The sequence below is a fragment of the Solanum pennellii genome, chromosome 1 (genome assembly GCF_001406875.1).
Source record: "Solanum pennellii chromosome 1, SPENNV200".
NCBI lineage: Eukaryota > Viridiplantae > Streptophyta > Magnoliopsida > Solanales > Solanaceae > Solanum > Solanum pennellii.
Window position 1 is genome coordinate 65555624 of NC_028637.1, and position 12411 is coordinate 65568034.

A 12411-nucleotide genomic window follows, 5' to 3' on the forward strand; every position below is an offset into this window, starting at 1 on the left:
ATTGGATATTCTCTATAATCCAAGTGGGTAGGTCCTCTCTTTCCGAGGTGATGCCAATATCTAGCTCATGGAGTTACTTTGTTTTCTAAGACTGTTATTTCCACTCTATCTTCATTTGCGTACTATTTTTATAAGCTATATATGTCTTCTTTACATTAATGTAGGGCTATTCCCAAATTGTTATGATCATTTAGATGGTATGAGATGAGAATATCTTTAAGACTATGTTCAATCTTATATATATGTGTAATAAAAGTAGAAGGCTATGTAACCTTCCTATACAAAGGGTTTATGTATACTCGATATGTATACTATGTGTATGTGGAGGTCGATGTAAACCTCCAAGTAGAAGTAATAAAAAGTTTCAAAAATTTTGCTAAATTCGACTTATGAATGTGATGATGTAAACTAAGAGGCTAGTCTTAGTCCTCAAAGATGACGACGACACCAGTTATGTTTAGGAGGTAAACCCGGATGTGACAAACTTGGTATCAGATACTGAAGTTGAATTATCTTAGAGTCAATTCTCTCTCTACCACGCCTATGTAAGTTCGTGTTCATAATTGTGAAGCGCACAACACTTATGGATGGGAACCTACATGATGCCTAGGAAACTCTAATTTTCTTGGAAATATTCTATCGTGCCATTAGAGTATACTTATGGTGTTCTTTTGCATCTAATCCTACTTTTGTCATTATAGGAGAATTAATACTCGAAGAAATGCTGCACGAAGAATTGAAGAGGAAATCGCTAATGCAGAAGCTCCTCCCCATGGTGATCAAGTTCCTCCTATTGAGAAAGGGGAGACTGTTGACCAATCCCCGATTAATCCTCCTCCTTTGATGGATGAGAATATAAGCGTCACTCTTCTTCAAATGGCCCAAGCTATCACTACTCAAGTACAAGCCTCCACAGCTCAAGCCCAAGCTATGACAACCCAAGAAAATGGGGAAGTTTTACCCCATCTAAAGTTACTACTATGGTTTCCCGTTTATGAGACTTCACTCGCATGAAACCTCCTACCTTCTGCGGGTCTAAGGTTGCAAAAGACCCCCAAGAATTCATATATGAAGTATATAATATGCTCTTAGCTATGGGGTTGTCCACAAGTGAGAAGGCCTAGGTGGACACTTATCAAATCAAGGATGTGGATTAAGCATGGTTTGTACAATGGAGGGATAATATGCCATTGAGAGGTGGTCCGGTGACTTGGGAGATCTTTAAGAAGGAATTTCTTGATCGGTTCTTTCCTAGGGAGATGAGTGAAGCTAAATTTGTGGAGTTCATCAACCTTCACCAAGGAGGTAAGAGGTTCATGAATATTCCTTTAAATTCACAAAATTGTCGAAATATGCCCCTTCTTTGGTTTCCGATCCTAGAGATGAAATGAGTCGCTTTGTGACGGGGTATTAGATGATTTGAAAGAGGAATGTCATTTGGCTATGTTACATGACATCATGAACATTTCTCATCTTATGGTGCATGCCAAACATGTGGAAGAGGTGAGGGCTCATAGAAAGAGTAGAGATGCCAAGAGGGTGGGATCTTTTGATGGAGATTCTTCAAAGAATGGGCTTGAGATACAAGACAAGCCTATATTTAAGAAGCGAGTTTCTAGTCAAGTTCCTTCCAAGTAACCTAAGGCTAGTGGTGATATGGTGTATAACCCTAAGTTTAAGAAGGAAAAAGGTACTAATTCATACCAACCGATAAGGCAACTTGTGGAAAGTGTGGCAAGAAGCACTATGGTGATTGCCTTAAGGGGACGGAAAATTATTTTGGTTGTGCTAAAATCGGGGATAAGGTTAGGGATTGCCCTAAGGTGAGGGATGAAGACAAGGTTGGTGGTCAAGCTCAAGCAAGTGGTTCAAATGAGTCTCCAAAGAAGAACCGCTTTTATGCTCTCTGCTCTAGGGGTGAGCAAGAGACTTCTCCCGACGTGGTGACCGGTATGTTGGAAGTCTTCTCTACTGATGTATATGCCTTACTTGATCCCGGGGCTACTTTATCTTTCGTTACTCCTCTAGTATCCAAAAAGTTTGATATTTTACCCGATCTTTTGCATGAACCTTCTATAGTGTCTACCCCGGTGGGTGAGTCGGTTGTTGCAAAAAGGGTGTATAGAAATTGTCCTATAATGTTGCCCAATAGAGTTTTTCTTATGTTGAACTAATAGAACTAGATATGATTGATTTTGATATTATATTGGGTATGGATTAGTTGCATGCTTGCTTTGCTTCCATTTATTGTAGGACAAGGGTGGTGAAGTTTAACTTTCCAAATGAACCCGTTGTAGAGTGAAAGGGGGGACACTCTATTCCTAGAGATCATATCACCTCTCATCTAAAAGCATGCAAAATGATCTCAAAAGGTCGTCTATACCACATTGTAAGAGTCAAAGATCTAGACTTAGAAGTTCCTCCCATTGAGTCGATCCCTACAGTGAGTGAATTTCTGTAGGTCTTTCCTAATGATCTTCCCGGTAGTCCTACCGAACGGGAAATTGATTTTGGTATTGATTTGCTACCGGATACAAATCCAATTTTAATTCCATCTTATCGGATGGCTCCGGCCGAATTGAAACAGTTGAAGGCGCAACTCAAAGATTTACTAGACAAAGGCTTCATAACACCAAGAATTTCTACATGGGGTGCTCCGGTATCGTTTTTGAATAAAAAAGATTGGTCTTTAAGAATGTGTATTGATTACCACCAACTCAATAATGTCACAATCAATAATAAGTGTCCTCTCCCTCGGATTGATGACTTGTTTGATCAACTCCAAGGGGCAAGTTACTTTTCTAAGATTGACTTGAGGTCGGGGTATCACCAACTTAGGGTGAGAGGTGAGGATATACCAAAGACGGTATTCTATCTAGATATGGTCATTATGAGTTCATACTAATGTCCTTTTGTCTCACAAATGGTCCGATGGCGTTTACGGACCTAACGAATAGGGTATTTCAAAATTACCTAGATTCATTTGTTATTGTCTTCATTGACGACATCTTGGTATATTCAAAAAATAAGGGTTATCAAATGAACCATTTGAGGGTATTGTTTTCCAAGTATAGAAAATGTGAGTTTTTCTTGAGGTCGGTGACATTTCTTAGTCATATAATCTCTAGTGAGGGAGTTGAGGTTGATCAAAGGAAAATGGAGGCAGTGAAAAATTTGCCTAGACCTTTGACTCCAACCGATATTAGTAGTTTTTTGGGTTTAGCGGGTTATTATCGGAGGTTTCTATAGCGCTTTGTGTCCATCGCATCTCCCTTGACTACTTTGACCCAAAAGTGTAAGAAATTTGAGTGGTTGGAGACATGTGAGAAAAGTTTTCAAATGTTGAACGATAGGCTTACTTCCACTCCGTTCTTGACCTTACCAGAGGGTACAAAGGGTTTTGTTGTGTATTGTGATGCATCCCGAGTGGGTTTGGGGTGTGTGCTTATGCAACATGGGAAGGTTATAGCTAATGCTTCTAGGCAAATTAAGGTAATTGAGCGAAACTATCCAACTCATGACCTTGAGTTAGCAGCCGTGGTTTTTGAATTGAAAATGTGGAGGCATTACTTGTATGGTGTCCATGTTGATGTCTTTACCGACCATAAGAGTCTCCAATATGTTTTTACACAAAAGGAGTTATCTTCGACAAAATTGGTGGTTAGAATTGTTGAAAGATTACGACATGAGTATCATCTATCACCCCGACAAGGACAACGTTGTTGTGGATTCCCTAAGTAGTATGACTATGGGTAGTATATCTCACATAGATGGAGCCAAGAAAGACCAAGTGAAGGATGTACATAGGTTATCTAGGTTGGAAGATTCTTCGAATAGTAGTTTCGTGGAACATAATAACTCCGAGTCATCATTATTAGTTGAGGTGAAGTAAAAATAACACCTTGACTAATCATTGATGGAGTTCAAAGAATCGGTACTTGACAAGCTTAATGAGACATTCTCCGTAAGATAATGGCATTTTAAGGTGCCAAGGAAGATTATATGTTCCCAAGGGAGATGAGTTGAGGAACCGGATCCTTGAGGAAGCACATGGGTCCCGCTACTCAATTCATTTTTGTTTGACAAAAATGTACCATGACCTTAGGGAAGTGTATTGGTGGGAAGGTATGTAGGACATAGCGGAGTTTGTGCTAAGTGTCCTCATTGCCAACAAGTAAAAGCCGAACATCAAAAGTCGGGTGGCTTACTACAAGAAATCCAAGTTTCTACTTCGAAGTGGGAAGATATCAATATGGATTTCGTAGTAGGTTTACCTCGGACTCAAAAACAATATGACTCTATATGGGTGGTTGTAGATAGGTTGACCAAATCCGCTCGCTTTACTCCCATCAAATCTACTTATTCGGCAGAAGATTATGCTAGAATCTTCATAAATGAGATTGTGTGTCTCCATGGTATACCGTTATCCAACATATCAGATCGTGGTGCACAATTTACATCTTGGTTTTGGAGGTCATTTCAAAAAGGGTAGGGTACTAAGTTGAAGTTGAGTACCGCTTTTCATCCCCAAACGAATGGTCAAGAGGAACGTACTATTCAAACCCTTGAGGATATGCTTAGGGCTTGTATTATTGATTTAAAGGGAAATTGGGATAAGCATTTGCCTTTGGTGGAGTTTGCCTGTAATAATAGTATTCATTCATCCATTTCCATTGCTCCCTATGAAGCCTTGTATGGTAGAAGATGTAGGTCTCCTATTGGATTGTTTGAAGTGGGAGAGCCTTCGCTTCTTGGTCTCGATTTGGTTTATAAGACTTTGATGAAAGTTTATGTCATAAGGAACCAGTTGCAAATGACTTATATCGGCAAAATTCTTATGCCGATCATAGGAGAAGGGATTTGGAGTTTAAATAAGGTAATAAGGTGTATTCGAAAATTTCACCAATGAAAGGGATGGTTAGGTTTGGCAAGAAAGGGAAGTTGAGTCCTATGAAATCTTGCAAAGAGTTGGTAAGGTAGCCTATGAATTGAAACTTCCTAGTTAATTGGCTTCATTTCATGCAGTTTTCCATGTTTCTATGCTTAAGAAGTTTCTTGGTGATCCCAAATCTATTCTTTCGATTGAGGGTCTGGGTTTCAAGGATAACCTCTCTTATGAGGAAGTTCCGGATTAAATTTTTGATAGGCAAGTCAAGAAGTTAAGAAAAAAACAGGTGGTTTCCGTAAATATGTTATGGAAGAATCACCTAGTTAAGGATGCCACATGGGAGGCCGAGACCGACATGAAGTCCCGTTACCTCACAATCATAATCAAGACATTTCAATTCAACATTATACCACCCTATCAATCCTAATACAAGGCATACTCCAATATAACATCATGACTTAATCATAATTAACCACAATCTGAAGTAAAGGATGGATATCATAAGACTTACAAAGTTTTCTTCATAGTTCATCATCAAGGTCTTACCAAAAACCCCCAATTTGGTTATACAACATCATAAATCAATAATCAACATGATAACAAGGCTAGGACAATCACTACATAACAATTCAATACTAGATCATATCTTAAGATAAGATACATAGGTCAATTCACTTCCTAACCTAGATCATCTTCTCAAGAACTAGCATGAAAGACTACAAATCACTCTAATTTGTTCATGATTAATGTAACAACATCATCTAATAGATATTTAAAAAATAACCAAGTCAATTGGACCAATTACAACCTAATTCATATCATCTAAAAACTACACAAAAACATCAAGATATATAATAATTAAGTTATAGTACATGTTAATCAATTCATGTTATCCAAAATAAAATATAAAAAAACTAATTCATAACATAATTTTTGAGATTCAGAAGAACCTACATGAAAACCCAACTTTTGAATTTACTTTGAAGGAAACCTTTAAGGAAAGTGGTCTAAAAAGTAAATTAGATCCCATACCTCAACGTTTGATGAAGAATTGATGGTGAAATCGTCCCTTTGCAGCCCCCAAATCCCTCCCCTATCTTGTCTTCAATGGTGTCTTCCAATAGAGAGAGAAAGAAGAGAGAAGGAAGAGAGTTTTATTTTGAGAGTTGTAATTAGACTAATTGGGTTGGGGCATTTATATGGGGGGTTAATTATATTAATTAGTCTTCACTTAAACCACAACTAACCACCAAACCCTTTAATTAATTAGTTAAAACCAACTTATAAACGTGCAGAAAATGGACCCTCAAAGACGAGACCCCGATCGACGGTCCGTGTCTTAGTCGACGGTCACTGTGCCCTTCTGTGCTGCACATATGTCCTTCTTGTCAAAGACTGTGCAGGTGAGGGACTCAAATAAATTTGCTAAGTTTTTTTCGATGGTGTGCATCGATGCCCCATAGATCAACACATGCCTCATCGATTTCCCTTTCGTCGGTGCACACTGCCCAGGCAGTGTTGACTCCTACATGCAAGGGTCCTGCTCAAGGGCCATTGGTTGGTCCATGGGGAGTCGTACCCAGTCTTTTCGACCATGAATTAACTTAAACACATGTTATACACCCTTACACCAATTCTCACCATTTTTCGACTCCTAAAATCTACTCAAATAGGCTTAGGCACGCTAGTACCTCCTAGAACTAGTTTCCGAATGTCATGGACGTTCTTGGACGTTTTTGTTCCTAGACTTTCTAAATGACTTATAAACATTAAAATAGGCCTTAAAACAGTGTCTAGACCTTATGAAGCTTATGTTAGGATTTAAGACACGTCTGGGATTTTTCGAAGTGTTATAGGTGGTACCCGAATGTATAGAATAACAAGAACCATGGGCAATTCTAGAATTCAATTTTTCAAATACTCAACATCCGGTACACATAATCTCCCTTGGTACCTAAGAACATCATCCCTCCGTTGGGAGAATGACTCATTGATCTTACTAAGTACCGATTCCTTCAACTTCATCAATAGAGGATCAAGGTGTTGCTTAGACTTCACCTCTACCACTAATGATTAGTCAGAGTTATGATGGACCATAAAACCACCATTTGGAGAATCTACGAACTGCATACCTAAACGAGCCAACCTATGAACATCTTTCACAAGTTCTTTCTTCTTTTCTTCCATATCCCTCAAGAGTTATAACCATCTTCCCTATCGGCGATTAAAATCCTTTTGTGTAAAAAAATATTGAAGACTTTTATGGTCAATAAACACATCAACATGCTGACCATACAAGTAATGTCTCCATATTTTTAAGGCAAAAAAATCACAGCTAACTCAAGGTCATGAATTGGATAGTTCTTCTGATGAAATTTGAGTTGCCTAGAAGCATAATCTCTCACCTTGCCATGTTGCATGAGAGCACATCGAAAGCCCACTCGGGAAGCGTCGCAATACACTACAAAGCCTTCACTATCCTCCAGTAAGGTCAACACCAGGGTAGAGATAAACTTATCTTTCAACTCTTAAAAACCTCTTTCACAAGCTTCCGACATCTTAAACTTCACCTTCTTTTGTGTCAAGTCTGTTAAAGGAGAAGAAATGGACGAACATCCATCAACAAACCTCTATTATACCCATTTAGACCAAAGAAACTTCTTATGTTGGTGGGATCCAAAGGTCTAGACCAAATTTCTGACTGCATGAGTCTTCTTCGGATCAACCTATTCACCCTCACAAGAGATAACATAGCCAAGAAAAGAACCTGACCTCAAACAAAATTAACACTTACTAAATTTGGCATAAAGTTGGTGTTCTTTGAGAACTTGCAAGGCCAACCTCAAATGACTCTCATGCTCATTTTCATTCTTGGAGTACATCAAATATCATCAATGAATACAATCACAAATTAGTCAAGGTAATCTCGAAAAAATCTACATTAGGTCCATAAATGTTGTCGGGGCATTTGTCAACCCAAAAGACATCACTAGAAACTCATACTGACCATATCTAGTTTGCAATGCCATTTTAGGAACATCTTCACCTGTCACCATATCTAGTTTGCAATGTCATTTTGTAAAAGTAGCTTGCACCTTGGAGTTGATAAAAATAGATCATCAATCTGAGGGAGAGGATACTTGTTCTTTATCGTGACCTTATTGAGTCGGCGATAACCAATGCACATTCTAAGAGACACATTCTTCTTCTGAAGAAACAAGAATGGAACACCCCATGGAGAAATACTAGGCTAAATAAAACCCTTGTATTGTAAATATTTGAGTTGGAACTTCAACTCTTTCAATTCATCCAGCGCCATCTTATATGGAGGAATATAAATGGGATCCATACCTAATAACAAATCTACGCCAAAGTCAATTTCCCGTTCGGGAGAAATTCTTGGAAGGTCATTGGGAAAAAACCTCTGGATATTCCCTAACTACGGGACTGGATAAATAGAAGGAATTTATATTCTAGGTCCTTAACCCTTACCACAAGGTAAAAACAACCCTTGTCTATCATCCTACAAGCCTTCAAACAAGAAATGATTTGACCTATGGTATAGAATTTCCCCCCTTCCATTCTAGAAGGGGTTCGTTTGGAAATTAAAACTTCACCACCCTTGTTCTACAATATATGGAAGCAAAATATTCATGGAGTCAATCCATACCCAAAGGTGTAACAAAATAAAGGGTAGCACCTGGATCAAACAAAGCACAAACATTAGCAGAGAAGACTTGTAACATATCAGTCACAACATCTGGAGAATTCTCTTATTCACCCCTAGCCTTGAGTGCATAAAAACGGTTCCTTTTTGGAGCTTCAGAGCTAGGACCGCTTTATTGAGATTGGCTATTCCCCTTTCTTTGACTCTTCACATTAGGACAATCTTTCACCATATGGCCACCTCTGCCACAACCATAGAAACTATTTGTTCTAAATAGGCATTCACCCACATGTTTCTACCAAACTTACCACAAGTTGTTCTTTCTCTTGGTGAATCAACATTTCTCCCCTTTTGAGGTTTAAGATTAGACACCCTATTATTGCGAGGAATGGAGATATTTGAAAGAACGTGGTTTGAAAACCTCTTCTTTAACTTTAGGCTTGTCTTGATTATCAAGCATACTCTTTAAAGAACGAGTTTCAAAAGATCTTGCCTTCATAGCTTTCCTATTCCTTTTCATTAGACGACTCTCCTCAACCTAGAATGATCCATATTGTCATGAAGCATGGCTGCACGACATTTTTATTCAAGCTCTTTGGACAGGCCCGTTACATAACGACTCATTTCATCCCTAGCATTGGAAACCAAAGAGGAAGCATATTTGGACAGCTTAAGGAACTTTAAGGTGTATTCCTTACAACTCATACCACCTTGACGAAGGTGGTTGCACTCCTCTACCATAGCTTCCCTTTGCTCCCTTAGGAAGAATCTGACAAAACAGGGATAAGATGCTAAAAAACATAGTGTCAAAACTCTAGAGGCACGACATAGGATAACAAAGAAAAAGATAATTTTCCTAATCATTACATATCCTCAACAAGAAGCTCAATAGTTTATCAATCACAAGTTTCACAGAAAGGCATGCACAATATTAACAAAACACAATATGAAGTCCACTAATGATAAGTATGTTCAATGTAATGGAATGTAATGCCAAGAATAATGATGCATGTCTGACCTAGTGATACACACCTGCTGTCTCTCAGTTCGGGACACATAAGGGACATATTTATCCTTGCATCCATCGTGGCGTGCGATACGATCCTAGATAATAGTAACTATCGCTACGGGTAATACGTCCATCGAGATATAGTATCTATCGTGATGTGTGATTTGTCCCTCAAAATGGTACATCCTCTTATCACATAATACTTATCACAACCATGTCTCAAAACCAATGCAAATGACATGTTCATACAAATAATGAGGAGATGACCATTTTAATATTAATGTACAATTTACAATAAGACAAAGATTCAACAAGACTTTCAAACCATTCTCACATATCACACACCAATAATTAATCACACTGCCTTGTTATTTCCCCTTTTCATCATTAGAATTAATCAATGTGGACAAGTGGACAAGTCAACCCATCACCAATTTCCATTACTCCCAAACATATACCATAAGAAAATACATGAATTTCATACACTTAACAAGGGTTTAAAAATTTACTTGCCTCGATCAATTAAAAATACATTCTGGAACATGAGTCTTCCATTTTGTTTAACTTCCAACTCAAATCAATCTATTTAAATAAATGACCAAAATAAGATTTCAAAACTAATAATTCCCATATTGCTATGTGATTAGCCTTGATACAAAATATCACACAAAAATATTATAAAGTTCGTAAATCTTGATTCCAACCAATAGGTCAAATCTCATATTTTCTGAATTTCAAACTGGGTTTAGTGAGTCCTCAAATTGGACTAATCTGTGGCCTAATTTGGATGAAAATTGTTTCCTCAATTGTCTATATCATCTTGATATATGATAAAAACTATTAAGTTTCAGGTATTTTAGGACATGATAGGAGTATCGACACTTAGGCGCAAAATTGAAGCAAACCGGAAGAAAAGAACTGAAGATGCAAAGTGCGCATCACCAAACTTGGAGATACGCCATATAATAGAGTTACGCCTTCTGTTACAGCAAGTGAGCCTTAAAGGAAGTGGATCAAAAGACGATGTAGTCGACGCTTCGCCGAATAGTTCCACAAAGTAGTGTTATTCCACCCAATGTTACAACATGCATGGACAGAAAGGCATGGCACAAATTGTCACATCAGGAGAGCACCCCCAGAGGCGACCAACGTCTTTGTCCCCTTAGAGGACTCAGACAAGCCCTTAGAGTTCATCATAACATGTCATCTGTAAAAAATTGCGGAAAAATATAAAATATTCATACTTATGTCCATATTGAGGTATACCTAGACCTATCACATAGAATCTTACTTAGGATTTACTTGTACAAACATGTTAACACACATACGTTATTCTAAAACTTGTCTCATATAAAAACCATCTAAAGAATATGAGTTGGAATTAGCCAATAAAATGTCAATATTCCATATAGGCCTTGATACAATTAAATCCAAAGAAGATAAAACAGAATAAAGGGTACTCCTAAAACAACAAAAGTCTTCCTAAGCTAGAAAAACGAAAGGATAGCATCCCCAAACATGAGGACCTACCAATACTTGGAAAAGAATTCCAAGCTTCTTCAATCGACCTTCTTCATCTTCAATGGACGAACCCTACATTTGTAGTTATATAAAGTAAGGGGTTAGTACGTCACATGTAATAAGTATGGGTATATGCACATAAATATTTAAGCACGTGAAAAAAAGGACCATTTCTTTAGAAAGCATGCTTGCTCATTTGAAAGCCTTTAATGAACATACAATAGAGCATATACAAGATAAAAATCACAACAACATAAATCATCATCATAATCAAAGACAAATCATCATAAAGTCATATTAAAATTTCATGTTCATTAGATCATATAACGTAACATACAAGACACTTATCAATGATCCCATCCAAAGCCTACAAGTGCAATGCTCATGTGAAGCCCCATAACCCCACTTAATCAAGTAAACAAGATAGCAGACCATAAGTAATGCTTTTCTTCATACATCTTACATCATAAGTAGTCATCATCGCATATAACAACATAGACCATTTGATGTTCATTAATATAGTCAAGATCATATAAGAGCAACATCATATATCATTAGCATTATACAGTTCATATTAATATTACATGAGAACAATTTCCTAGTACTTTCGGTAGAGTCAACTTGTACAATGTCTAGGTAGAGTCCCATACCCTACCTATACTAAGTAGACTCCTAAAGTCATCCTAGTCAATGTCCATTTGCTTGCCTTTCATTTTACTTGAGGGAACAATCGACTTAACTGACATAGACTATGTGATCTGAATATGGAATCCGGTGTCATTAAACCCCACACCGAAAGACGGTGGTCTATCGGCCAAAGTAGAACCAAACATAAAAATAACCTTCTAGGTGGATCCACTAGCTAGTATTCCTAAGATGGCAAGAATTGTCCTTGGCAGGGTGGTAAAGGACACTACCCATAGTCATACGACTCAAAGCATCCGCAACCATATTGTCCTTGGCAGGGTGGTAAAGGACACTCATGTCGTAATCCTTCAAGAGTTCTAACCATCTTATCTATCGGAGATTCAACTCCTTTTATGTAAACACATGCTGAAGACTTTTATGGCAAGAAAACACATCAACATGCACACCATACAAGTAGTGTCTCCATATTTTTAAGGCAAACACAATAGCTGCTAACTCAAGGTCATGACTCGGATAGTTCTTCTCATGAACATTGACTTTCCTAGAAGCATGATCACCTTGCCCGGTTCCATGAGAAAACATCCCAAGCCCACTCAGGAAGTGTCATAATACACAACAAATCCTTCATTACCATCTGGTAAGGTCAACACCAGGGTGGAGGTAAGTTTATCTTTCAAC

The 12411-nt window shown here is 37.9% G+C and overlaps 1 pseudogene; it reads right to left on the bottom strand.

Moving 5' to 3' along the window:
• Positions 1–9249: 9249 nt before the first annotated feature.
• The window catches only part of LOC114075303, a 42778-nt pseudogene continuing 39616 nt past the window's right edge, over positions 9250–12411 (bottom strand).